Here is a 27,500-nt window from a genome sequence, read left to right on the forward strand (position 1 = left end):
TAGTAGCCAAGCCACATATGAAAGCTAGGAGTTGGACTTGGTTGTCAAAGGCTATTTGAGATGCATGCCATTCAGCACATTTAATAGGTTGTGGGAGCTTATCCCCATACTCACCCAGCTATGACAACTTTCAGAGACCATGGGTTTGAATTGCACTATAAAATGCGTGTGTGTTTAAATTAAAACAATTGTATCTTGGTTTTAATAATCTGGTTTATGGTTATTGTTACCATATCTAGTTCACTCATGTCCTTCAGGAAAGGAAACGTCATTTTTCCCCAATCTGACATGTGACTCCACACCCACCAATGTGGATAACTCTCACGGACAATTATGGCTGTGTAATGATGTTAATTCCTGTAGGAGCTACAGATGATTGAATCAATATGAATTCAAACAAATTCAGTCTTTGAGCTGACATAAATTTTTCTTATAGTGTACACTTGTCTACAATATTCAGAGTATTGCTGTTCTCAATTGTGGACAATGAGAAATGGTGACGATTTTTTTGAGAAAGATGTTGTAAAATTGAATACCCCAGGGTGTGTGGGTGTCAACTTATACATAGGTGTATGGTATATACATTAGGTTTTATGATATAGTGTTGGTAATGATATTGGTAAATGTGATGCATATCTGTCAAATGTGCATTTCTAATGGGAAACATAGCCAGCACATTCTTAATGCTTACCTCAGCCACTGTTTGGACTCTGTAATTAAAACAGCTTTTTGCTGTGACTTGATTGATTATTCTTGGAAAAAAACAAGGGAACCTTCTGTTATTTTGTCTAAGAAAACCCTGGTTTAGCAGTTTATCTCATGCAAACCTTTTTTAAGCTGAATCCTTCAAATCGTGTCTTTAAGCACTTTGCCATAAATGTTTTTCTTTGGAACTTGCTCAAGCTTGGTTATTCTTCAGAACTTTCGTCATTCAGCTCATTGACCTGGGAACTTCCAGTGTGAGAATCATCAGGTGTAGAAGGCAGATATGGACTGAGGCAATTTGTTGTCTTTGAGGAAGAGGTGAAGAGCCAGACATAGCAGGTAGTAGAGGAAGTGAATCATCATGGATAAATATTGGTCTTTTGTTTTGAATGTACTGTCAGGACCAATCTGATTGCCAGGAGATTCTCATTGGGACTTCACTTGCAGCAGACAATGATATTCTGTTTGGGGATGATATGTTGCTCTTACATCAGAGGAGGTTCACCAGGTTGATTCTGGAGATTAGGCAAGATTAAGACCATAAGATATAATAGCAGAATTAGACCATTTGGCCTTTGAGTCTGCTCCACCATGGCTGATCCATTTCCCTCTCAGCCCCAATCTCCTGCCTTCTCCCATAGCTCTTCATGCCCTGACTAATTGAAATTGAGTCACCTGGGATTCAGAAGAATGAGAGGGGATCGAGTAGAAACATATAGAATTATGAAATGAATAGATAAGATAGAGGCAGGAAAGTTGTTTCTATTGGTAGGTGAGACAAAAACTCGGGGGCATAGCCTCAAGATTTAGTGGAATAGATTTAGGATGGAGATGAGGAGGAACTGCATTTCCCAGAGAGTGGTGAGTCTGTGGGATTCTTTGCCCAAGGAAGCAGTAGGGACTGCCTCATTAAGCATATTTAAGACACAGATAGATTTTTGCATAGTAATAGAGTTAAGGGTAATGGGGAAAAAGGCAGGTAGATGGAGCTGAGTTCATCGCCAGATAGAGCCAAGATCTTATTGAATGCGAAGCAGGCTCTATGGGCCAGATGACCAACTCCTGCTATAATTTCTCATGTTCTTTATGTTCACATCACGTTCCCTTGGAACTCGTCTGTTAAGATTCCATGGTTGGAGGTTACTGTATTGACTCTCTACACTTCAACTTCTCTAATTCTTTCCACAATTGCTTCTGGAATACCTTATTTAGAATGAACTCTGAAGCATTACCAAAGCTAACTTCAAATGATTATATCAAACCTTGCTTGTTTGCCTTTTAAGGCGAATAAGGATTTAATGACTATATTTTTGCCTTCAATAGAGTTCTCTGCTTTAGGCAGCAAGTTGGTGCCAAGCATTCATTGTTACAGGGTGATACAACTGAGGTAGTTTCATTATATCTAGCTGCACTCAAGGCTTTCGTAGCATTCAAGGAGGAGAACTTCATTCGATTCAAGTGATTTTTGCAGTGGTGCTGTGATCAAAATCTGTATAGATGAGCAGCTGAAGGAGATTGAAATGACAGTGTGTTTGAAGTTTCTGGCAATTCAGTCTTAAGAAAGCACATTATCTTTGTTTCTCTAACCTGTAAAGTGGTTTCAAGTAGCAATGCCTGGTATGGTATTCCAAAAGAGATGACAGGTCAATATTTGAGTTGTAGCACAAATAAGAGAAAATTTGCAGATGCTGAAAATCCAAGCAACACACACAAAATGCTGGAGGAACTCAGCAGGCCAGGCAGCATCTATGGAAAAGAGTAAACAGTTGATGTTTTGTGCTGAGACCCTTCTGGACTGAAAAGAAAGAACAGAAGTCAAGTGGAGGAGGTGAGGAAGAAGTACAAGGTGGCATATGAGGTGAAACTGGGAGAGCGGAGGGGTGAAGTAAGAGTTGGGAAGTTGATTGGTGAAAGAGATAAAGGGCTGGAGAAGGGGAATCTGATGGGACAGGGTGGAAGACCATGGAAAGGGTGGTGGGGGAAGCACCAGAGGGAGGTGATGGGCAAGTAAGGAGATGAGGTGAGAGAGGAAAACAGGAATGGTGGGGGGTTGGGGCAATTACCAGAAATACAAGAAATCAATGTTCATGCCGTCAGGTTGGAGGCTACCGAGGCAGAATACAAGGTGTTGCTTCTCCAGCCTGAGTGTGGCCTCATCGTGGCAGGAGACAGAGGCCATGGACTGGCATGTTGGAATGGGAAGTAGAACTGAAGTGGGTGGCTGTTTGAGTTGTATTTGGCAGTGAATTTCAAAACATTTCTTTCCATGTGTGTCATACACCCACCCTCTCTCTTTCTTTGAGTCTCTTGCTTCTGAAGCTAACTGCTTTTAAGCCAGGGGTTCCCAACCATATTTATGCTATGGAGCCTTACCACTAACTGAGGGGTCTGTGGACCCCAGGTTGAGAACCCCTGTTTTAAATACTGAATGCTGAAAATGTCAGCACCTTTTGCCTCCATGGTTGCTGCTTGACGTGTTGAGTTCTTCCTGTGTTTTGATTTTGCTCTAGATTTCAGCATCTGTGCTGTCTTTTGTCTCATCCTAAATGCTGTTCTGTGCATAATAACTGCCACATTAATGGTTCTTTCACAGAGGGGTTGCTGCAGTCAGAATCCCCTCTGATCCCCTGTGGCATCTGTACAGGTGTATTTAAAGTGAATGATTGAAAATGCAGTGAGGGTGGCTATGGAATTCTAAGCTTAGAGCCTGCAAAATTGTGGTATCCTCCAAGCAATTTACTGACACGCAAATATTGCTAGTACAGTTATCAGGTCACTCCACCCCTCTGTTGACCTCACTGATATGCACTTTAGAGAGACTTTGAACTAAAGTCAAGATTTCAGTAGTTTTTAAAATAAATTATATTTTTAGCAACTCTAGCAGTAACTATATCAAAACAAATTGCACATTTCATGTTGCTTTTTAAATAAATAAAAGGTTCACCTCCTGTGAAGTACTGAAACTTGAAAGTCTTTTTTTTGGATTTAATGAATGGTTTAATCTTGCAAGTAAAATCAGGCGTCTGGCAAAGTGCAGTTAATTATAGGTCAGTGGATGGGATTGTACACACAGGTTTTATCAATGTAAAGCTAAATAAGAAGTGACTGCAAGAAAGAATAGTGGAACTCTGTAAAGAGTGTTCTTGAAACCAATAATCCTTTCACTGGGTAACTGAGCTCTGAAAAAGTCACTTGAATTCTCACTGTTAACTTTGGTTTTGTTTGTGTTTACTGCTAACTAATGTACAGAAAAGTCCCTTCAGCTCACAATGTCAGTGGCAACCATGGTCAATCTAAATTAATCCCATCCACCTGTATTTCTCCATTTTCTGCCTTTACCACTTTTCCTAGCAGTGTATTCCAGGCCCATAACTCTTGGGAGGGGAAAATAGCCCCATTGATCTTAGACCATTAGACCATCAGACATGGGAGCAGAATTAGGCCATTTTTTCCATTGAGTCTGCTCCACTATTCAATCACAGCTTATCTTTTTTTTTCCCCCTCTCCTCAGCCCCACTCTCTGGCCTTCTCCCTGTAACCTTTGTTATGTCCAATCAAGAAGCTATCAAGCTCTGCCTTAAATACACCCAACAACCTGGCCTCCCCAGCTGCCTGTGATAATAAATTCCACAAATTCACCACCCTCTGGCTAAAGAAATTAGGCCTTTCAACATTCGAAAGGTTTTAATGAGATCCCCCCTCATTCTTCTAAATTCCAGCAAGGACAGACCCAGAGCTACCAAACGTTCCTCATCTGATAACCCTTATTCCCAGAATCATCCTCGAACCCTTTCCAACGCCAGCACATCTCTTCTTAGATGAGGAGTCCAGAACTGTTCACAGTACTCAAGGTGAGGCCTCACCAGTGCCTTGTAAAGCCTCAGCATCACATCCCATCTTCTTTAATCTTTCCCCACCATTGTTGCCCTATCTGTTAACCAGAATTCTAAATTCCAGATGCGGAAATATCATCTCCCTATTAATCCTGTTGGGACCATCCACAACGGAGTTGAGCCTGACTGAGAAAGGAGGAGGGTTCGGCATGAGGTAGCAACCCCATCCCATTTAAAAACCCAGTGCTATGGAAACTCCCAACAGAAGCTCTAAAGACCTCATCCCTGGTAGAGGAAGGAGAAGATGGGCTACACCTGGGGACAACTTGAAAGACTGTCCCAGAACAGAGAACTTTGGCGTGCTGCTGACTGTGGCCTTAACCCGAATAGGAGTGATAGGCTAAAGCTAAGCTATTATTCCTGTTACCAGATCATGTATGTTATAAATTGCATGCATTGCAATCTTTTCAATTGTGCTTTGCCATTGTAAATAAAGTTCCCCATTATTTTATTTTTCCTTTGTTACAGTTTAGACTCATGGGCTGAGAGCTGGAAAGGAATGGGGAAGATGTCAGAATAAAAAAGCTGGAGGGAGGGGAAGGAGGATAGCTAGAAGGTGACAGGCGAAGCCAGGTGGGTTGAAAAGATAAAGGGCTGAAGAAGGGTTTCATATAGCTGTGTACGTGGTTGAATGACAATTAAACTTGAATTTGAACTTCAGATACAATCTTTCAAAGTTCATAGTACGTTTATTATCGAAGAATGTATAGAGTATTCAACCCGAGATTTGTCTTTCTGCAGGCAGCCACAAACAAAGAAATACTATAAACCAGTTTAAAGAAAAACCACACATAACAAAAACCATCAAACACCCCATGCGCAAAAACAACAAATCAAACAAATATTACACAGAACTTTAAAGGTGAAAGCAGTCCCTGAAAGAGTCTACGTCCACGAGCTGCTCTCAGGAGATCACAGCTCTGCTTGGTATGACATCTGAAGTAGTTCCACAGTGATCCATTAGGATACATCGTTAAATAGTCGCTGGAGAAAGTGGAAGATGGAATGTTAAGATTCAAACAAAACTCTGGCAAGTAGATTTCAATGCTTGCAAAGCTCAGATTGTTCACTTTCATTGAAACTTTCTAGGCTGATTGGAGCATTGGACTCGGAAACAGACTAAAAATAAGAACTGAGCCTTCTTTCAGTAGTGAAGTATTTCTAGACACAGAAGGGGGAAGAAGTTCAGAATTCCTCTACAGTTATCAACTGCTGGTAAGAAATTGCTGATGAGGTATTCAACAGAAGTTGGGCCCACCAGCATATTCAGGTAGTTGGTATTCAAATAATAACTTATTTTGTGATCAAATATCAATGATTGCAATGATGACTAGGACTTTTAACCATGCTATCATTCAACAGCTCCCCTTTTTAACTTTGCCAGGGCCTTCCACAATGCAAGGGAGTCAAAGTTGAAAAATAGTGTCATAATTTAGACTCAAAGTCTATGCAGAAGAAAAGTATTACACTGAACAATTGGCACTTAGTCATACTCACCTCAATGATAAGTAAATGCTTTAAGAGGCTGTTTAAAGACTATGTCTGCAGCATGCTACCACCCACACTGGACCCCCTACAATTTGCCTACCGGTGGAACTGGACTACCGATGACACCATAGCCACAGCACTACACACCATCCTCACTCACCTGGAGAAGAGGGATGCATGTGTGAGAATGCTGTTCCTGGACTACAGTTCAGCATTCAACACCATAATTCCCTCCAGACTTGATGGGAAGCTCAGAGACCTTTGCTGTACCCCGCCTTGTGCAACTAGACTTCCAATTGGATCGCCAACAGGTAATGAGGATAGGCTCCCTCAGCTCTGACCCTAACACAGATGCTGCTCAGAGTTTTGTCCTGAGTCCCCTCCTCTGCTCCCTTTGCACTCACGACTATGCTGCCACACACAGCTCCAATCTACTGATCAAATTCGCAAATGCACGACTTTGATCGGCCTTATTTCTAGCGGTAATGAGACGGCCTACAGGGGAGAAGTTGACACCCTCACACAGCCCAAAAAACAAAAGAGCTGATTGTGGATTACAGGAGGAACAGAGACAGGCTCAGCCCGATCAATATCAATGGGTCTGCAGTTGAGAGGGTGAGTAGTTTCAAGTTCCTTGGTATACACATCACCGATTATCTCACCTGGACTGTACAGACCAGCTTTGCGGCAAAAAAAAAGCACAGTGTCTCTTCCACCTCAGGCAACTGAAGAAGTTTGGCATGGGCCCCGAAATCCTCAAGACATTCCACAGGGGCACCATTGAAAGCATGCTGACTGGCTGTATCACAGTCTGGTATGGGAACTGCACCAACCTTCATCGTTGGGCACTGCAGAGAGTGGTACAGACAGCCCAGCATATTTGTGGATGTGAACTTCGCAGGTGTTTAAAGAAGGCCTGGAAGATCATCAGGGACACCAGTCACCCCAACCATAAACTGTTTCAGCTGCTTCCATCTGGCAAATGCTATCACAGCATTAAAGCCAGGACCAACAGACTACGGGACAGCTTTTTACAAGCCATTAGACTTTTAAATTCACATGTCTGTACACTGCAACAGAGTCATAACACAAAGATCTTTACTCCCTCACATTGTGAGATGGATGTAAGATTTAAATAAATTCTAAATTCAATCAATGGTAAAAATTAAAGCAGCATGCTCATCATCATGTGTGTAGCATCCCTTTTGCAGTTTGTTTGGTTAGTAACTTGCCCAGATTGGGAATTACTAGAACTAGAGTTATCAAGGACAAGAGGAAGTCTGAAGATGCTGGAAATCCAAGCAACACACACAAGATACTGGAGGAACTCAGCAGGCCAGGCAGCATCTATTGAAAAGAGCAAACAGTTGACGTTTCGGGCTGAGACCCTTCTTCAGTAAAACTCATGATGGAAGGTCTTGGCCTGAAATGTTGACTGTTTATTCCTCTCCATGGATGTTGCCTGACCTGCTGAGTTCCTCCAGTATTTTGTGTGTGTTGTTAACCACCAGGAGAGAGGTGCAAAACACACAGTACATACAACGACATACAACACAGAGTTATGATGGCATATACAGTCACAAAATCATAGTAACACAACTGTCTGAGTGGCTTGGCCTTGGGATTGTTGGTGCATAGGATGTTGTCCTGGAGCCATGTTTCTGCATGAACAAGCATGCAGTAGTTCCTCATCTCCCAGAGCTACAGATGAAGGCAATCCAGCTGGTCTTCCAGGCAGGGAAGACTAGAGAGCTGCACCAAGGAGAAAGCCAGCCTGCAGGGGTCAGCTCCCAACCCAGCACAGAGCGCCTGCTGTGCCTCTGTTCTGTCCCACATCACCTCTGGCACCTCCCCTCCTGGGTAGCTGTAACAGGCAACACCACAGCATGAGGCCTGGCCCGTGCAGCAATAGAGGCCACACAGTACCCTACTGTGGGTCTCCCCAATGAACTGAACTTGCAGTTTTTTTTTATATTCCTAGTGTCCATCAGGGTCTTCCAGTCACAAGAAAAATGTTTAAGACAAACATTTGCACCTTTTGTTGGACCCAGAGAGGCTGCTGCAACCAAGCCCATGAAACTATTTTTGTTTTTGTCCCATTCGCATCATAGCTTTTCAATTAACTGAGTCTGTATCATCTCTCAATACTCTCTCACGCAATCTATTTAAACTGTTCATTACAAAAAACATCTAATGTAACTGATGCAATCTTGGTGCCAAACTAGATGGAGTCACAAGAAGCTGCAGGCGCTGGATTCTTTCCTGCTGGGGGATGGAGGTGTATAGTGACTGGACATCCATAATTAAAATAAGGTGCTGGAATCTGGAGGGAAAGAAACAAGCTGCTGGAGGAAGTCATGGGTCAGGCAGCATCTTTGGAGGGAAGAGTCTAGATCAGGGGTTCCCAGCTTCTTTTATGTCATGGACCAACACCGTTAAACAAGAGGTCTGTGGATCCCAGGTTGGGAACCTGTGATCTAGATGAAGGGTCTCAACCTGAAACGTTGACTGTCCATTCTGCCACAGATGCTCCCTGACCCACTGAGTTCTCCCAGATCTTATTTTTTGCTTTTGGTCATCCAATGTTGATTTAAATAAGTGGCAGGTAAAACAATATATTTATTTTGCAGTACAGCAGGGAGTAGACCCTTCCAGCACTTTAAGCTACACTGCCCCAGCAACCCCCAACAGCCCTGATTTAACCCTAACCTAATTGTGGGACAATTTGCAAAAATAACCAGTTAACCTACCCAGTACATCTTTGGACTATGGAGGAAATTGGAGTACCCAGAGGAAACCTAGGCATTCCACAGGTAGGACACACGGACTCCTTACAGATTGGCACTGGAATTGAACTCCAAACTCTGGACCCCCTCCCCCACAAATCTGTAACAGTGTTGCACCGACCGCTACGCTGCCGTGGCATGAAGCAAAGGTGGTGAAAGAAGAAAGATAACAAACTGATGGGAGATGGCATTAACCTGTGGAGGGAAAGAAAAAGCTTTGAATTGGGAAAATCAGGTGAAAGGAGCTGTACCTAATTTGCTGATCAGGATACATTGAGTGCAATGAGTAACTGGAGTCCAATATAGTGTCATTATTTGCATGCATGGAAAAATAAACTAGTTTTACTTATTCTGTCATGTCAACTATGCAACTTTCTATTACTTTGCTGAATGTTCTTGATTTCTTTCCAAACTTATTTTTAAATTAGAATACCACTTATGTTTTTACTAAAATTGAGAGAAGTTGTAAAGATGCCGCAAAAGATTCCCTGATTTTCATTATTATGTGGGATACCCTTCCTTTTGGTGTCTGGATCCTGACAGGATGCAAGACCCGTGTAATTTTTTTTCCCGGTTGTTTTGAATTTCCTTTCATGTAAATTTGCGAATAATAGATATCTCTGTATTTTCCCCTTAAGTTTAGCTTCTAGTATTTTACTCTTTTTGCTAGTTGCATCACGTGAAATTGAATGCCAGACTGTTTAGAATAGTTAAAATGTGGCTAATTTTCACACACGTAGCTTTCCAGAACAGTTGTGTAGGATCATTGCCATTCATTCACCCTCAGTGAGTTATTCCTCGCTGTACTGGGTATCATAAAAACAGAATTAAAGAAATTTTAGAGACATAGAACATCTTTATTCTCTGTATTCTTGGAATAAACTAAAGACTTGTTATAATCTGTATTTTGGTCTTGGTTGCTTCAATGTTGCACTCAGAGAGGTCAATTGTATATAGACGGCAGTGCATAATCCGTCCCAGCAGTCCAGGATGGAAATGTTTAACACAAGATGTCTTATATATGTAAAATAACAGCAATTGTGTTGATCAGGACTATAGATCATTGTGATTTAATGGGATGGATTCATTTTTTAAAAACAGCATACTCAGTTGGGCGTATATGCAGAGACAATTGCTGTGCTCTGTGTTTGTGACTATTTTGTACATTGTAGCAGGGCTGGGAGTGAGACTGAAAAGGCAGTCACAACGGGGAGTTGAAGGAGAGAGAAAAGGACCTTGGTTGAAATGAGCAGTGCCCGTTCTCAGTGCCTGTGTGGGCTGCTAATCTGCATGCATGGTCACACAGAGCACAGCGCGACGAGGAGAAATAACTAGAAAATTTTATTAGTCTTTTATTTTTACTCGCTGAGATTCATTTGCAGCTTACAGCACAGCAACATGTTTTTCTATAACGAAGTATCTTCCGAAATCAGCAGTGGGTATTGCCCCCTGAAATTAAAAAAAGCCACCTCTGGGGAAAGCCATAAAGAACCTCAAGGCTTCTATAGATTCTGTTTCAACCTTTTGTAAGATCCACTTCTGCAGAGAGTGAATGAATCTCCACCTCTTACACTGTGGGCTATAGACCCACCATGGAGTATGTTCAGCAGAAATGGATCTGAATTTTTTTAAGCATCCATGGGTCTTTATATACTGGTTTGAGTTTGTGTCAATGAATCATGTACATTTCTCTCATGTACTGAGCTTAGGAAATTTTCCACAAAGTAATTGTTTATATTGTACTACCTGTAGCACCTTGTATCTAAACAATTAAACAGAGGAGTATTTACCAGAAGTCTTGTTGAATTGCTTGGATTGATTTGTTGAACTCTGGATTCCCAGTAGTTTCCAAATCTTTACACCTGTTCAAATCTACCTTCAATTGCACAAATATAAGATTTCCTCTTCCTTCGTCAATTAAAAAGATTCACCAATACAGGAAGAATGAATATTTCTGCTCTGTGTTCATTAACAAGAAAGACATAGCTAGAGATTTTGGGGAAGGAGATGATGATATTCCAGGGTGCATTATCTTTAAAGTGGAGGAGATGTTAAATGCCTTTGGAGAAGTTGAAGTGGATAAATTCTCAAGGCCCGATGAGATGTATCACAGGCTGCTGTGGGAAGCAAGAGTAGTTTAGCTGGGGTGTTGACAAGTTTAAAATTTCATTGGTCACTAGTAAAGTGCTGAAGACTGGAGGACAGCAAATGCGCTTCCTTTATTCAAGAAGGGTAGCAATGATAAGCCAAGTGATTGCATGTCAGTGAGTCTGGTAGGGAAGTTGATGCAAAAGATTCTGAGGGACAGAATCAAGCTATGCTTTGGAGGGCAGAGATTGATCAAAAATGGATCAGCATGTGCTTTGGTGGGGATTCCTGTCCAGCTAATTTGGAAATTTCAGCAATTATTGCAATATATTTAGGTGAGGACAGTCCAGTTGATGTAGTAATCTTCATGGACTGTAGTGAGGCATTTGACAAATTCTCATGGAAGGTTAGTCAAAAAGGTGAGTCCCTGCAAGCCAGGCTAATTGGATCCAAAATTGTTTAGAAGTTGGGGGGTGACAGTGGAGGGTTTTTGTGACCTGAAATTTGTAATCAGTGGTGAATCACAAAGACAGGTACTTGGGCCCCTTACTATTTGCTATATACATTTAGATAAATTGGGTATTAATAAATGAGAAATTCTGAAGATGCTGGAATTCCAAGGCAACACACACATAATGCTGGAGGAACTCAGCAACTCAGACAGCATCTATGGAAATGTATAAACAGTCGACATTATGGGCTGAGACCCATCTTCCTCCTCTTTTTCCAGTCCTGAACAAGGGTATTGGCCCAAAACAAATCAAACTCTGTTTGTGATTACAGTAACTTGGGCAAATGGGCAATTTCATTGCATTCTACCTATTAATGCAGTTTAGATTTGACATCTTTATGGCCAAAAGGCCAGCTCCTGAGCTCTTGACTCTGACTTTGTCTTTCAAATAAACTCCACCTTCAAAAAAGCCACACAGTGACTTGTGGACTATAGACTCTTTTTATAAATATGTGCATGGTAAAGGTACTAATGGAAAAAAATGAGGGTTAAAAAAAAGTTGTCTGTAAGAGTAATTAGGAAGAATGGTATTGGACAAGCACTTAGAGCCTGGCATTAGGAAACAAGAAGGAAGCTGTTGTTTGCTGCCTTTTGCTCAAGAATGGATCTGGAATAGCCAAACTATGGGCTGTGAATGTATAATTTGCATTTTTGGGCAATAAAAGAGATGTGAAATTTCAATTGGTTGTGTGGCCAAGTATGATACTGCCTGAAGTCAATAGAGTGGCTAATACAGTCAATTAGACTTCCAAAAGGCACAAAAGTACTTAAGTGGAAGAAAAAGCTCCATCTTATCACTGACTAGAGTATGGTACTAAATGAGCTGTTTGCATATGTGTGTACCGCCACTAAGTGTGGAACCTATATCATGATGTTGTACAGTAAGTAGACAAGGGCAAATCAAATAAGTGGAAATGTTGACAATACCCCTGAATAGGCTGAGATGAAACAAGCAGAATAGTTTGACTTGTTTCGCCAGTGTGTGTTTAAAGTATTGTTTTTTAAAAAATTTCTTCCTTAATATGATCAGTGTTGGTACCTAACATGTACTTTGTGGAGTTTTCTCTGTTTGTTTCTAGCTTTCAGCAAAAAATTAGCTGTTACTCCCTCCTTTCTTAATAATTTCTATTGCCGGTGGGAAGTAGGAGTTAATGGACATTATCTTTAGCAACTTGTGAAAATTGTATGACTAGGGCCAAGGTTGTGACTGGCGTCCTTGTAGCTTTCTGGTGTTGGGCACCCATCTAGTTCCAGCATGAACGATGAATGCTTGTGGATTGTAAGGCACGCAATAAATTGGACAAAGGAAAAGTTTTATGGTTGTAATGGGTGATGAATTTTTGAAACTTCTGGACAGGCTAAAGGTACAAATGCTTTCCATAGTTTGGACTCATTATCCTTTTATTTTCTGCCAAGTCTTCCATCTCTTAAATATGCTGTAACTCAGGGGTTCCCAACCTGGGGTCCACGGACCCCTTGCTTAATACTATTGAATCATGGCATAAAAAAGATTAGGAAGCCCTATGTCTAGTTGTTTGTGTTTATGGTTCTGTCGGTTCAGGACTTCAAGTGGTACTTAGTTTAAATTGCCATTCTTGGTTTGTAGGCCTGAACCAGAAGGTATTGTTTATTTACCTTTTCTCTTTTAGATGGAATAACAGGTAATTTTGATGTTGCCTCGTCACTTTGTTGATATGGTTGCCAGCGTGACGTAGCTGGACAATAATTGAACACCTCTGTCTGAAGCTTCTTAAATATACTTTAAGAACTAGTGAGATAGACCAGTTGCAATGATCTTGCTGCTCTCTCAGACTGGAGCTCTGGACACTTTTCCTGGACTGTTAGTCTTCTATCTTCTTTCTGTTTTAAGAAATGGTTTATAGACCTGAAATTATAGTGCAGAGGAGCATATGGAACAGATACTCATCATTACAGATGCTTGTCATTACTGTGGAATGCAATCTGTATAATTCTCATGTCTAAAGGGAGATGTCAAGGAAACTCTTTGTCTAAATATTTATCAATAAATCCAAGAAAATGGCTCCATTGTAAGTGTTCAGTCACCCTACTGTATATAAACAATAGATATGAACAAAAAAATAATCTAAATTATAGGTGTATGAGAGGTGTTACACTCCCTACACTTCACACAGTGCTGTTAGGGATTGAGTTGCTCTCAGATTTCAGTAACAGGCTGATACAGGTTATTTTTTGTTTGAAAATGGTAATGGATTAGCTTTGCAGTTCAGCAGGGAATAGAGATAGAAACTGGCTACGCCTTTAGTTACTAACCTGCCCTGTATGTTCCGCTATGCAAGCAATGCTATGCCACCCAGGTGGGTCTTGGGGGGTGGGGGGGAGAAATAAAAGCAAAGGTTTAGGTGAGAGCACTGGTCAAAAGCAATGCAACCTATGCAAGGGCTAAACGTGGTTTGTGAAATCTGGACAGTAGTTTTATTGCCTCTGCTTTGGCACATTTCAGAAGCTAAGATGAGTTCCTCCAGACAGCAGCTCTGCTGTAGGGCAAAAAAAAGCTAATGGAGATTTTTGAAGAACTGTCTCAGCACTGTGATTTATTTGTATGCTTTGATTTTAGAAAAACGAGAAACATGTATCCTAACATTGAAAATGTTAGTTATTAATTATTGAGGCATCAACAATGCTCTGTTATGTGCTATTGATATTGCAATGTTCTTAATTGTAGTGGAGCAAGTAATGCCATTGAAGTGTACTTGTATCAATAATTAGGTGCATAAATCTGCAGCCATTGTGACCATTCCTGTGTGTCAAGATGATAGACTACAAACTGGATGAATGTAAAACTGCTTTACAGTACCAGCAACCCGGGTTCAATTCCTGCCCCTGCCTGTGAAGAGTTTGTACGTTCTCCCCATGACCGCGTGGGTTTCCTCCGGGTGCTCCAGTTTTCTCCCACAGTCCATAGGTGTACCAGTTAGTAAGTTAGTTCATCATTTTAAATTGGATAGATTTTTTGCATAGTAGGGGAACTAAGGGTTATGGGGAAAAGGCAGGTAGGTGGGTAGATCAGCTATGATCTTATTGAATGGCACAGCAGGCTCAATAGGCCAGATGGCATACTCCTGCTCCTATTTCTTATGTTATGTTCTTGTGTCCCATTATTAGGCTAGGATTAAATTGGGGGATTGCTGGGCGGCACAGCTCGAAGAGCCAGAAGGGCCTGTTCTGTGCTGTTCCTCAATAAATAAATAAATAGTATTACCATATAAACAGCATTTCATTTTTCATGACAATGTTTTGCTTCGCATCTTCCAATTATCTTTTTAAGTGGGTATATACTTGTTAAGCATATGGTCATATGGTTAAGCAAGTAGGCAAGATATAGAGGATTGTGAGGTCTGCACCAGCAAGAACAGGAAAGCAGTATTTTTAAATGCATTGAGAGGCTACTAAATGTTGCCGTATTGAATAATCGTCGTGTTCCGTGCGATACATAAAATTAACATACAGGTACACAAGTGATTGGTAAGCCTCGTGGCATGTTTGCAGTTACTCAAGCTAGTTAACATATAAATATGAATTAAGTGAAGGAATGTCCTTTGCACGTCATGTATAAAGCATGCAGATCTCTGTAGTCTCCTACCATACAAATACAGTGCTTTAACAATTTTATATTTCCTACAATATACTCTATTTGACAGATCTTTATCCACTATACCTCTATGAAGTCTTGTTGCGTCCTCTTTGCAATTTGTTTTTCTGATAATGTCATCAGCTGATTGAGCGACTCTGCCTTCCATACCTTCATACAGGTCATTCATGTAAGTTGTATAAAGTAGAAATGCCATTTGTTCCATCTTGCCAACCTGCCAAGCACTCATTTGAGTTCTCTGGCCACCCAAACTCCCACTTAGACCTATGTATTAGTTCTTGTATCATGAGCTTTTGTTTTCCACAGTAACCTTCAATACAGTGCCTTATCAAATGTCCTTTCGAAATCTTATTGCTCATTCACTGGTTTCCCTTTATTTGTAGCACTTTGCAGAACTCCATCAAATTGACCAATCATTTCACCTTTACAAATGCATTTTGACTTTACCTAATATTTTTCTTAATTCCTTGTAGTTACATATTTATAGTAGCTTCTGACATTTTCATTGTAGATGTTAAACTAAAATGTAGCTTGTGTAGTTTCCCACTTTATGAAGGTTTTACTGGGACTTAAGGGACTCTTATGGAAAGAGGTTGAGCAGCTTGGTACATTTTTCATTGGAGGTACATTGACAATGTTTAAAAGGCACTTGGACAGGTACATGGACAGGAAAGATTTAAAGAAGGAGTTCCCAACCTGGGGTCCATGGACCCCTTCATTAATGGTAGAGGCCCATGGCATAAAAAAGGTTGGAGGTCCCTGAGTTAGAGGGACATAGGCCAAATGTGAGCAAATTGGCCCAGCTTAGATAGGAATCTTGGTTGCCATGGGCTAAAGAGCCTATTTTTGTGTTGTATGACTGGATGATTGTATGACTCTGATGTTGCCTCCCTCCCTTTTTAAATAAAGGAATTACATTTGAAGGTGAATGCAAGGATGACTCATTGAGATTGCATAAGACCTTGGTGAGACTTCCATTTGAAAACCACCGTGGGTGGTTTTAGTTTCTGTACCTAAGGAAATGTGTATCTTGGTGCCAATGTAGTGCATGCAGATTCAAGATTTCTATGCTGAGGGATTCCTTAGAAGAAGAAATTAAGTTCTGCAGTGGAAGAAAAATTCCATGATTTTGTTGAGACAAAGGTGTGAGATAATAAGTTGGAAAACAGGAGTAGGCCACCCCTCAAGCCTGCCCTATTTAATATGATCACAGCTGATCTATCCTTGGACTTCTCTTATCTGCCATTTAGCCCTAGCCCTCAGTTCCCAATCTTTCGAAAGTGTATTGATTTTCTCTTTAAATGGCCCCAATGATCACCCTCTAATCTTGCCAAAAAGCAAACAACATCTTGTTTTAACTGTAGAATCCAGAACTATGGGATGGAGACTTCAGTTAAGTGGTTGGCCGATTACTATTTAGATGAGAAGCTATTTCATTAGTGGCCTGTAAATCTGTGACATTCTCAGCCTTGAGGTTCTGAGTATTGAGCTTGTTTCAATGTTCAGTTAATTCATGCGTGAAATTAAAACAAAAAGCATTTTAGGTGAAGAGATCCACAGACAGTGACAATTGAGCAGCTAGTATAACCGTTGTCTCACTGCAACCTTGGTTCCTGATCTCTCGCTAGCTATAGAGTTTGCATGTTCTCCCTGAAACTGTGTGGGTTTCCTCTGAATGCTCCAACTTCTCATGTCTCAAATTCGTGTGGATTATTTGGTTAATCGGTTATTGTAAATTCCCCTTGTATGTGGCTGAGTGCTAGAATCTAAGGAAAATCTAGGAATGTGGGGAGATTAAAAATAAAGGGATTAATGTGTAAATAACTGTTTGATGGCTGGCATAGGTTTGGTGAGCTGAAAAACCTGTTTCAATGCTATGTTTTTGTGACAGCGACCTTTCATTTCAACCACCAGTCAAGCCTCACTACCACCCTTGACCAAAAACAACTAAAAAGGCCATTGGTCAACCAAGAAACAAGGCCTAAGGAGTGGATGGTACCCCTACTAATGGTCTAATATTTGGTATAGTGGAGCTTCATTCACATTCACATCCTGAGAAAGGGAGGGATATGCTTGGGAACCTCTTACCATAGGAGTTTCTTGCCCATAGTTCTTTCAACAGGATCAGCATTCAGGATGTATTGAGAAATTCAGGTTTTTTGACAGGAATCCACAAGTTCGGTGTAAGTTGCTGAAGAAGCCCATCGTCTGTTAAACTATCCGTGTGCCCAGTCAAGCACATCCTCTCGCACTTTTAGCAGAGTCTAAAGGTCCCATGCTGGCCTCATCGGATGTCAGACTCCACAGAAATGAAGTGGAAGTAAATTGTCCTTGATGCTGAGAGATTCCTTAAGAAGTAAGATGCTCAGAATTGACCTGCCAGTCACTGACTGGGAATGTTAGTTCTGTCAGTCTTCACACAGATTCTTACGTACTACCAGCATTTGTTTTATACTTAGGATCTTCGGTACTTTGTTTTTACGTTAGTGATTTGTGACTGAACCTCTATTCTGCAGGCCTTTTTCTGACAAAAGTCTCACAGTGTGAATCAAGTTTATTGTCATATGCACAAGTATAATGAAAATAGCAGCAAATAAATAAGAGAAGTCGGACATAAATTATACACAATATTTACAAGAAAGAACCCAATTAGAACAAAAAAGCAAGTCTATTTTAGTGCAAAGTGATCAAAGTGGTCATATTGTTGCTAAACTGTAGTGATTAGGGTTTTGTCAATCAGTCAAAATTGCAGTTGACTTAAACAGCTTTCGTGGAAGGAGAATTCCAGGTCTGTTGTGTGAGTGAGTGTGGCTAAATTGCATACTGTCTTTACCTGTCTGTGACCATGACATGTCAATGTCTTATGAGAGCCTCAATAATATTCTGTTGGAATGACCTATAGCTTATTTATGAAATCCTCCATGTAACATAGGAACATAGAAAACATACAGTACAGCTGTGCCGAACATGTCCCTACCTTAGAGCTACCTAGACTTTACCCATAGCCCTCTATTTTTCGAAGTTCCATGAAGCCATCCAGGAGTCTCTTTAAAGACCCTATCGTTTCCACCTCCACCAGCGTCACCAGCAGCCCATTCCACGCACTCACCACTCTGTTTTTTTTTTAAAAAAAACACTTGCCCCTGACATCTCCTCTGTACCTACTTCCAAGCACCTTAAAACTATGCCCTTTTGTGCTAGCCATTTCAGCCATGGGGAAAAGCCTCTGACTATCCACACAATCAATGCCTCTCATTATCTTGTACACCTCTATCAGGTCACCTTTCATCCTCCGTCGCTCCAAGGAGAAAAGGCCAAGTTCTCTCAACCTATTCTCATAAGGCATACTCCCCATTCCAGACAACATCCATGCACCCTTTCTATGGTTTTCACATCCTTCCTGTAGTGAAGCGACCAGAATTCAGCGCAGTACTCCAAGTGGGGTCTGACCAGAGTCCTATATAGCTGCAACATTTTCTCTCGGCTTTTAAACTCAATCCCACGATTGATGAAGGCCAATGCACCATATGCCTTCTTAACCACAGGGTCAACCTGCACAGCAGCTTTGCGTACCTATGGACTCGGACCCTAAGATCCCTCTGATCCTCTACACTACTAAGGGTCTTACCATTAATGCTACAAGGGGTGATGGATAAGTTTGTGGCCTAAGGTAGAAGGAGTCGATTTTAGAAAACCTAGCATATTTATTTTTCAACATAGACCCCTCCTACATTTACACATTTACAACAGCAGTCGTGGAGCATACGGATCTTGGACCTCCAGAAAGTGTCTACAGGTGGGTGATTGATAAGTTTGTGGCCTAAGGTAGAAGGAGATGAGTTATACAGCTCTCGTTACATGCACGTGCAGGTCAACTTTTTGAGTGATTATGCAGAAAGTTTGAAGTTAATAACTCATCTCCTTCATTGCCAGAGGCTCAGCAATCTCATCCCTCGCCCCCCCCCCCCACAGTAGCCTGGGGTTTATCCTGTCCGATCTCAATTACTTATCCAACTTATCCAAGCTCCAGCACATCCACTTCCTTAATATCTACATTCTCAAGCTTTTCAGGCCACTGCAAGTCACTCCTACAATCGCCAAGATCCTTTTCCGTTGTGAATACTGAAGCAAAGTATTCATTAAGTACTCTGCTATTTCCTCCGGTTCCATACACACTTTTCCACTGTCAAACTTGATTGGTCCTATTCTCTCACGACTTGTCCTCTTGCTCTTCACATACTTGTAGAATGTGTTGGGGTTTTCCTTAATCCTGTCTGCCAGTGCCTTCTCATGGCCCCTTCTGGCTCTCCTAATTTCATTCTTAAGCTCCTTCCTGCTAGTCTTATAATCTTCTAGATCTCTATCATTACCTAGTTTTTTGAACCTTTTGTAAGCTCTTCTGTTCTTCTTGACTAGATGTATCTGAGATCTATCACGTGTGAGATCCCATTTTTAAATTTATCCAAAATTATAAATCTCAAAAATACACAATTTAGCATTTTATAAACAATTCTATGAGGCTTCATATTTGCAGTCGTGACACGAATCTGTTATGGTAAAATGAATGGCCCACTGGCTCAGCAGGTAGTACTGTTGACTCATGGCTGCACATTCAGTGCAGACCTGGCATGAGTTTACATACATATTCCATGATCACATGGGCTTCCACTGGCTGCTTCTGTGTCCTCCCTTATCTCATATCATGCTGGCCAGTTTATTTATAGTTAAAGGTTACCCTTGATGTGGGTAAGTGAAAAAAGAATTTAAAAGAAGTTGATGGCTTGATGGAAATAAATAGCATTGATGGGGTTGTTGTGGTGAAAATCGGCATGGATCTGCTGGGCTAATTAACCTCCTAGATCATAAGTAATAATGGCACCAGAAGATAAAACAGCAATCTGAAAGATAAAGGATCATCTTTAAGAATGTCACCCAAATTATAATATTGATTTCAGTTGCAATGAATAGGCATGAGTCAGTGCTGTTAGAGGAGAGATGAATATATTGAAGTGGTCTCTATGTAAAGACTTTCTGATCTTGGTAAGGGTCTAGGTTGTTACCTCTCTCCTGAAAAGAATTGCTTTCTTTTTGACTGCTCAGGAACACACAACTAATGAAGGTCTAAGGAATGAGTTTGGCATATTGCAGAGATCGCTGGTTGAACTAAGTAAGTCAGGGTGTGTGCATTGAGAGAGACATAGAGTCAACATGTCAGTTTGACTGATCAGAACTGGGAAAGTTTGAAGTAAACATATGATAAGATATGAAAAATGTACAGAGTTCCTAACATGTTCCTGGCCTCCCCACATCCCCACACTTTGTAACTTAAAACATACTTTCATGCAGCGTTTTACTCTGCACAGAAGCTGCCTAATCTTAAGTATTTCTAGTAATTTTGTCTTGATTTAGATTTCTAGCATCTGCAGTATTTTTTGATTTGGGATGCTTGATAATTTGATTTGGGTTAATAAGTTGTCTTTTATTAAAACAATTTTTAAATTATTTTGTGAAATACAAATGATCTTTTGTTCAATCTGCTTCACTTTCAACCACATACTTGAAACAGTTTGCTATCCTGTTGGGGTTGAGGCGTGTGCTATTCTTTGATGCCATCTCTGACAGCTGACTTACGGATTGTTCAAGCAGTTTAATTCTGTGGTTTTTGTGAAGGGTATTTGAGATGAGCTAATCAGCCACAATTAGCATAGATTAACTCTTGTGGAATGTTGGAGGTATTAAAATTACTCTAGATTCTAGAGAATTTTAATGCCTCCAACCTGGGTCCCTGGACCCCTCAGTTAATGGTAGGGATCCATGGCATAAGAAAGGTTGGGAACCCTTACTCTAGAATGGGCATGATTTAAGTTTCACTCTTCCTGCTTCTTTTCAATTTCTTTTCCCTGGAGCTTAGATCCCTTTTCAAAGAGATGCAACCATGAAAGGAACCTATCCCTTGGGTTATGTATGCCCTTAAAAGGGCTCTACTAGCTTTCCTCAATCATTGCTTTGTTAACTACACTGCCTTATGGTGCTTACTCTAGAAAGCTAACAGGATCTGTATTTTGGTAAGGGAAAAAGAAATTGCTGAGGGGTTGGAGGTGTTGTGTATATAGTTATGAGGTAATGCTGTTTGGGAAATTTGGTTAATCTGTTACCTGTTTTTTTTGTAATATCTTGAAAAGTTTAACATCTTATTAAAATAACTGACTATTTTCTCTGTGAATGAAAGAATGGTAGGATTTGCATCTGTATATCGTTTGCTGGAGTCTCTGGATGTTCCGAATTGTTTGAATCGAGAAGTAATGTTAGTTTCGCCACTACTATAATGTGGGAAGATTTTTTTCTTCTCCACAATGCTGATCTACAAATTGCAGTGCGATAATGAAGAAGAAAATTATTCTAACACTGTTAACTGAGGGATAAATATTAGCCAGACCATGGAAGAACTTCCCAGATCATCACCAAGAAGAACTAACCTGGCATTTGTGTTCTTGAGAGTTAGTCAAATCCTCTATATAACACCCAAAGTTGTTGACATGAATGTACATTAGATTCATAGCTTCACTTGAGAATTGAAAGTTGATCTACTTTATTAAAAAGACCTACCAATAGTTTTTTTAAATCTAACTAATGTGTTGTAATATGCCACCATTGAAGTATTTGCAAGAGCTATTCTGAACTTACAACTGTAGAAACTGTTTCACAGTCTGAAAATTATGGGAACGTGATACCATGATTCATTTTACAATGTCAGGATGTTTGTATTCCAAGTGTTCCCATTTCTGTAATATGTTGCCCCCCCCCCCCATTCAAGTAAGATCTTTTAAGTGACATTTTAAAAGAATTGTTTAAAAGAAGAGCATGGGATGGGGAATATTTATTTATTCTCTTTCACAATGCTGGTGTTGACTCAGCTGGTGATGACGCCTCCTCAGCTTTATGATTCCATGATTATAAAGACTTGAGCTATTAATGTACTGCAGGATATTAAATGTAAAATGCTGGCAGTGATAAGGCATTCTTTAGAACTGCTGCTGGTAATATCTTCAATATTTGGGACATTTATTTATTTAGAGATGTGGTGCAGAATAAACCTTTCCGGCCCTTCAAGCCACACTGCGCTGCCCCTCCTCTTCCCCCCCCCCCCCCCCTCAGATTAACCCTTGCCTAATCACGGGACAATTTACAATGACTATTTAAGTTACTAACTGGAGCAGCGATGGGCTGTGGGAGGAAAGCGGAGCACCTGGAGGAAACCCACGTGGTTTGTGGAAGGATGTGCAAACTCCTTCCAGCTGACGTCAGAATTGAATTTCAAACTCAGACGCCCTGAGCTGCAATAGTGTTGCGCTAACCACTATGCTACCGTGGCACCCAGTGACGTTGACCAGAGCTGAATGCAGCTTCTGATTAAACTTTGCAGTCAGGATATCTGACTGCTCCATCCAGGCTCACACCTCAACCACGTTGTTGAAAGCTATTTTGTTCTTCGTGAAATGCTTGATTCATGTTGGGGGGGGGGGGGTGGCGGGGGGCACAGTTGAACCTACTTTCCCATGAGAACCAAAGATTAACTTTTGAAGGAAAAAGAGCCATAAATGGTAGTCTTGTGCATGCCTTGGAGTGGCTGGTTAATGAGAAGTTCGTACAGAAACCCCATAATTAAGTCAACTGGCTCTTAGTAGGTAAATAGCATGCAGTGCAATGTGTAGTGAAGATGAAGAGCAAAGTTACCTTTGTGATCAAATGTGAGCATTGTTTTAGTTACAGGCACAGATCAATGCTGAAATCTTTGAATATCCTGCAACTCATATATGTTCTAGGTGTATGTATTTGTCAATCCCTCAACTAGTATCACAAAAATAGATGATAATGTAGGGCCTTTTGAATATAAATGGTTTATGTTTCATACATAACAGCTCAGACACTTCAAAAGCTTCTTTGACTTTCAGACACTTTGAAATGTTCTGAGATTGTGAATATGAATTCAGATTCATTAAGTGATGAGAATGAGTGCAGGAGAGCAATGGAAATGTCCATTTTTACCGCAAAAAGTGACACCCAGTAACAAATCTTAATATTGGTTAAGATCAAGGAAGTTTCTTGGGGATAGGTTGCATTTTAAATTTAAAATTTCACAGATTCACCACCCTCTGGTTAAAGAAATTCCTCATCTCTGTTGTAAAGGAAAGTCCTTTAATTCTCTAGGAAGAAGTACAGTCGACATTTCAGGCTGAGACCCTTCGTCAGGACTGAAGAATCTGCAGCATCTGCAGATTTCCTTGTGTTTGCTTCCTTCTATTCTCAGACTGTTGCCTCCAGTCCAAGACTAAATTTAGAAGGGAGCGAGGCAAGAGACGGGAAGTTATAGGCCAGTTAGCCTGATTGGGAAGATGTTGGGGTCCATTATTAATGATGAAGTTTTTTTTTGGTGCTTGGAGGTACATGATTAAATAGGCCAAAATCAACATGGTTTTGTGAAGGATAAATCTTGGTGAAATTTAAGGAAGTAACAGGCAAGATGGAAAAAAGAATGTAAGTTGATGTTGTTTACTTGGATTTTCAGAAGGTCTTTGATAAAGGCCGCACATGAGGCTATTAAAGAAGATAGGAGCCTATAGCATTGCAGGAAAAATACTAGCATGATAGAAGATTGGCTGGCTGACAGAAAGCAAAGAGGGGAATATAGGGGCCCTTTTTTGATCAGCTGCCGGTGACTAGAGCTGTTCCACAGGGGTCAGTGTTGGGTCCACTACTTTTCACGTTATATGTTAACAATTAGGGTGATAGAATTGATAGCTTTGTGGCTAAGTCTGCAGACGATATGAAGATAGGTGGAGGGCCAGGTAGTGTTGAAGTAGGGGAGTCTGCAGAACGACTAGACAGATTAGGAGAATGGGCAAAGAAGTGGCAGCTGAAATAACACCGGTAATGTTGGAGGCCTTGCTGCATGTAATCAGTGGATCAGCCTTTCAGAAAGCATGATTTTTCCCCCACACAGCAAATAATAGTACCTGCACCAGGTGATTGCTATGGCAGAGTATAAGAAGGCCATTAGAGTCAATAATATAGCACAGATTTCAGCCCTTCAGCCCAAAGAGTCCATGCCAATCATGTTGTCCACCTAGCTCGTCCCAGTTTCCTGCATGTGTCCATCATCCCTCCAGGCACCTATCCAAGCGCTGCTTAAATGCTGCCTCTCTCTCAACCATGTCCTCTGACAGCTCACCACCCACTGCATGGAAAAAGGTGTGCCTCAGGTTTCTTTTAACCCTTTCCCCTCTCATGCTAAATCTATCCCCTCTAGTTTTGGAACCCCCGCCCCTGGGGAAACAACTATTATCGTCTACCTTATCTATTCCTCTCACTTTTATAAGATTTCCCCTCATTCTCTTTTGTTTCATGGAATAAGCAACTAATGTGGGTAACCTCTGCACTTGTCTTGTGCACTCATGTCCTGGCAAAATCCTTCTAAATCTGTTCTGCACTCCAGTTTAACCACCTCAGTCCTTTAACAAGGTTATAGGAAATCAAGATTCCCCCTGTAATCTTCTTCACTCTCAGCAATGCCACCTAATTTTGTCATCAGAAAGCTTGCTGATCAAGCTTTGTGCATCCAAGTCATTTATATAAATAAAAAATGATAAGGGTTTCAACACCTCTAGCCTCCAGTCTCCATTACAAGAAACAACCTTCAACAACCACCCTCTGCTTCTTGTCTCCTAAGCTAATTTTGAAGCCAGTTAATTAGCTCTCCTGACCTAACCTTCCAAATTAGCCTGCTAGATGAGACCATGTCAAAGGCCTTGCTAAAATCTAAATGAAAGATCATCTATTGCCCTACCCTCATCTACCCTTTTGGTTACTTCAAAGAACTCAAAGATTTGTCAAATGTGACTTCCCATAGCCAAAGCCATGCTGACTGCTCCTAATCAGACTCATTCTAAATGCTGGTCATTCCTATCCCTCAGAATTCCCTCCAGTAGCTTTCCACCACAGAAGTCAGGCTGACCAGCCTGTCATATCATGCCTTGTCCTTGCTACCCTTATTAAACTATGGAAAGACATTAGCCATTTTGCACTCTTCAGGGTCTTCACCAGTAGCTAGCAATGAAGCAAATATCTCTGCAAGGGCCTCCCACAAATTCCAAAGATGTACTTTGTTATGTCTTGGGGATTTATCCATCTTAATGTGCTCGAAGACTACAAATATCTCCTCCCTGGTAATAGCAATGTTCTCTAAAATCTCTCCATTTGTTTACCTTATCTCTTGAGCTATCATGATTTGCTCCACTTAAGTATATGTTTCCTTTTTCTTGATTAGATACTCAATATCTCTTGCAGCCATGATTCCTTAAACTTCCCAGCTTTACCCTTCACCCTAACAGGACCATGCTGCTGCAGCTGGACTTTTAATATCTCATTCGTAAAAGCTTTCCACTTGCCATTCATTTATTTCCCTTCAAAAAGTGTCTCTCAATTAACCTAGGTTCTGCCTAATTCCCTCAAAATTAGCCCTGCCCCAGTATGGGACCCTAACCTGCGAACCTGTCCTGTCATTTTCCGTTTACCATCTTAAAGCTAATCGAATTATGAATGCTAGAACTAAAGTGTTTCCTGACTGCTCACTTGCCTTGTTCTCCAAGAATAGGGTCCAGTATTGTACCTTCCCAAGAAGAGCCTTCTACTGTATATACTGACTGAAGACATTTTTGTGGACATACAAACGGTACTTAACAAATTCCTGCCTTAACACTCTGGGTGACCGAGTCAATACTGGGGTATTTAAAAATTCCCACTAATTCAACCACCTTATTCTTGCAATTATGAGCAATTTATCTGTACACCTGCACCTCAATTTCCTGTCCATTTTTTTTGGAAGAGGTCTATAATCCAACCCCACTAGAGTGACATTCCCCTTCTTGTTTCTAAGTTCTACTCATGGGCTCACTGAATAATCCTCCAGAATGTCAACTCTCAGCACTGCTAGAATATCCAACCCTTAAACAGAAAAAAAACCTCTTTCATACCTAGCATCCATATCCTAGAACATTAAAGTATCAGTCCTGCTCTTCTCTCAGCCTTGTTTCTGTTTTGGCTATAACATCCCCATCCCTGGAACCAGTCCAGACTCTTGCGTTCATCTGCTTCAGTTGCTAATCCTTATGCACTGAAATAACCATATAACAATTACAGCACGGAAACAGGCCATCTTGGCCCTTCTAGTCCGTGCCAAACGCTTACTCTCACCTAGTTCCACTGACCCGCACTCAGCCCACAACCCTCCATTTCTTTCCTGTCCATATACCTATCCAATTTTACTTTAAATGACAATACCGAACCTGCCTCTACCACTTCTACTGGAAGCTTGTTCCACACAGCTACCACTCTCTGAGTAAAGAAATTCCCCCTCGTGTTACCCTTAAACTTTTGCCCCCTAACTCTCAACCCATGTCCTCTTGTTTGATTCTCCCCGACTCTCAATGGAAAAAGCCTATCCACAACAACTCTATCTATCCCCCTCATAATTTTAGATACCTCTATCAAGTCCCCCCTCAACCTTCTACGCTCCAAAGAATAAAGACCTAACTTGTTCAACCTTTCCCTGTAACTTAGGTGCTGAAACCCAGGTAACGTTCTAGTAAATAAATGTATTTTAACTGAGTATTTCTTTCTCTGTCTTTATTGTGCCCTGGTTATCCTGATTTCTAAACTTGCTCTTGCAGGCTACTACTTTACTTTATCCCATGGTTTGTTCCTGCTCAGTTCTGCACTCCTGCCAATCTAGTTTAAGTGCTTCCATGTAACAGAAGCAAACTTCCCTGCAAGGATATAGATTCCTCCTTGGTTCAAGTGCACCCCATCTCACGTGCAGGTCACCTCTACCTCAAAAATGATCCTATTAGTCAAAGAATCTGAATTTCTCTGAAATGCGTCAGCTCCTCAGCCACAAATTCATACGACCTTTCTTAATATTTCTGTCCTCACTTCCATGTGGCAGAGAATAGCCCAGAGGTCACTACTCTTGAGGTCCTATTCTTACCTTCCTCCCTATGCTCATTATGCAAGATTCATAAGAGATGGGAGCACCATTTGGCCCATCGAGTCTACTCTGCTATTTCATCATGATTGATGCATTTCCCTCCCAGCCCCAAACTCCTGCCTTCTCCCTGTCCTTTCATGTCCTGACTAATCAATAATCTATCAATCTCTGCCTTAGATAAAGGTTCAAAGGTTTATTTATTATCAAAGTATGTCTGCAGTATACAACTCTGAGATTCTTCTCCAGATAGCTATGAAACCAATAAAAAAAAAGAACAGCAACACAATCATCGCCTCCCCCCCCCCCCCCCCACAGGAAGCACAACAAGAACATCAGCCCCTAAATATCTCTCTCC

General features: G+C 41.0%; 1 protein-coding gene across 1 annotated transcript in view; it reads left to right on the plus strand.

Moving 5' to 3' along the window:
• Nucleotides 1–27,500, plus strand: part of LOC140741048 (vesicle-fusing ATPase) — a 270,286-nt gene that overhangs the window by 194,922 nt on the left and 47,864 nt on the right. The gene's annotated exons all lie outside the window — the stretch shown is intronic.

Source organism: Hemitrygon akajei, chromosome 18 (assembly GCF_048418815.1).
Source record: "Hemitrygon akajei chromosome 18, sHemAka1.3, whole genome shotgun sequence".
Classification (NCBI taxonomy): domain Eukaryota; kingdom Metazoa; phylum Chordata; class Chondrichthyes; order Myliobatiformes; family Dasyatidae; genus Hemitrygon; species Hemitrygon akajei.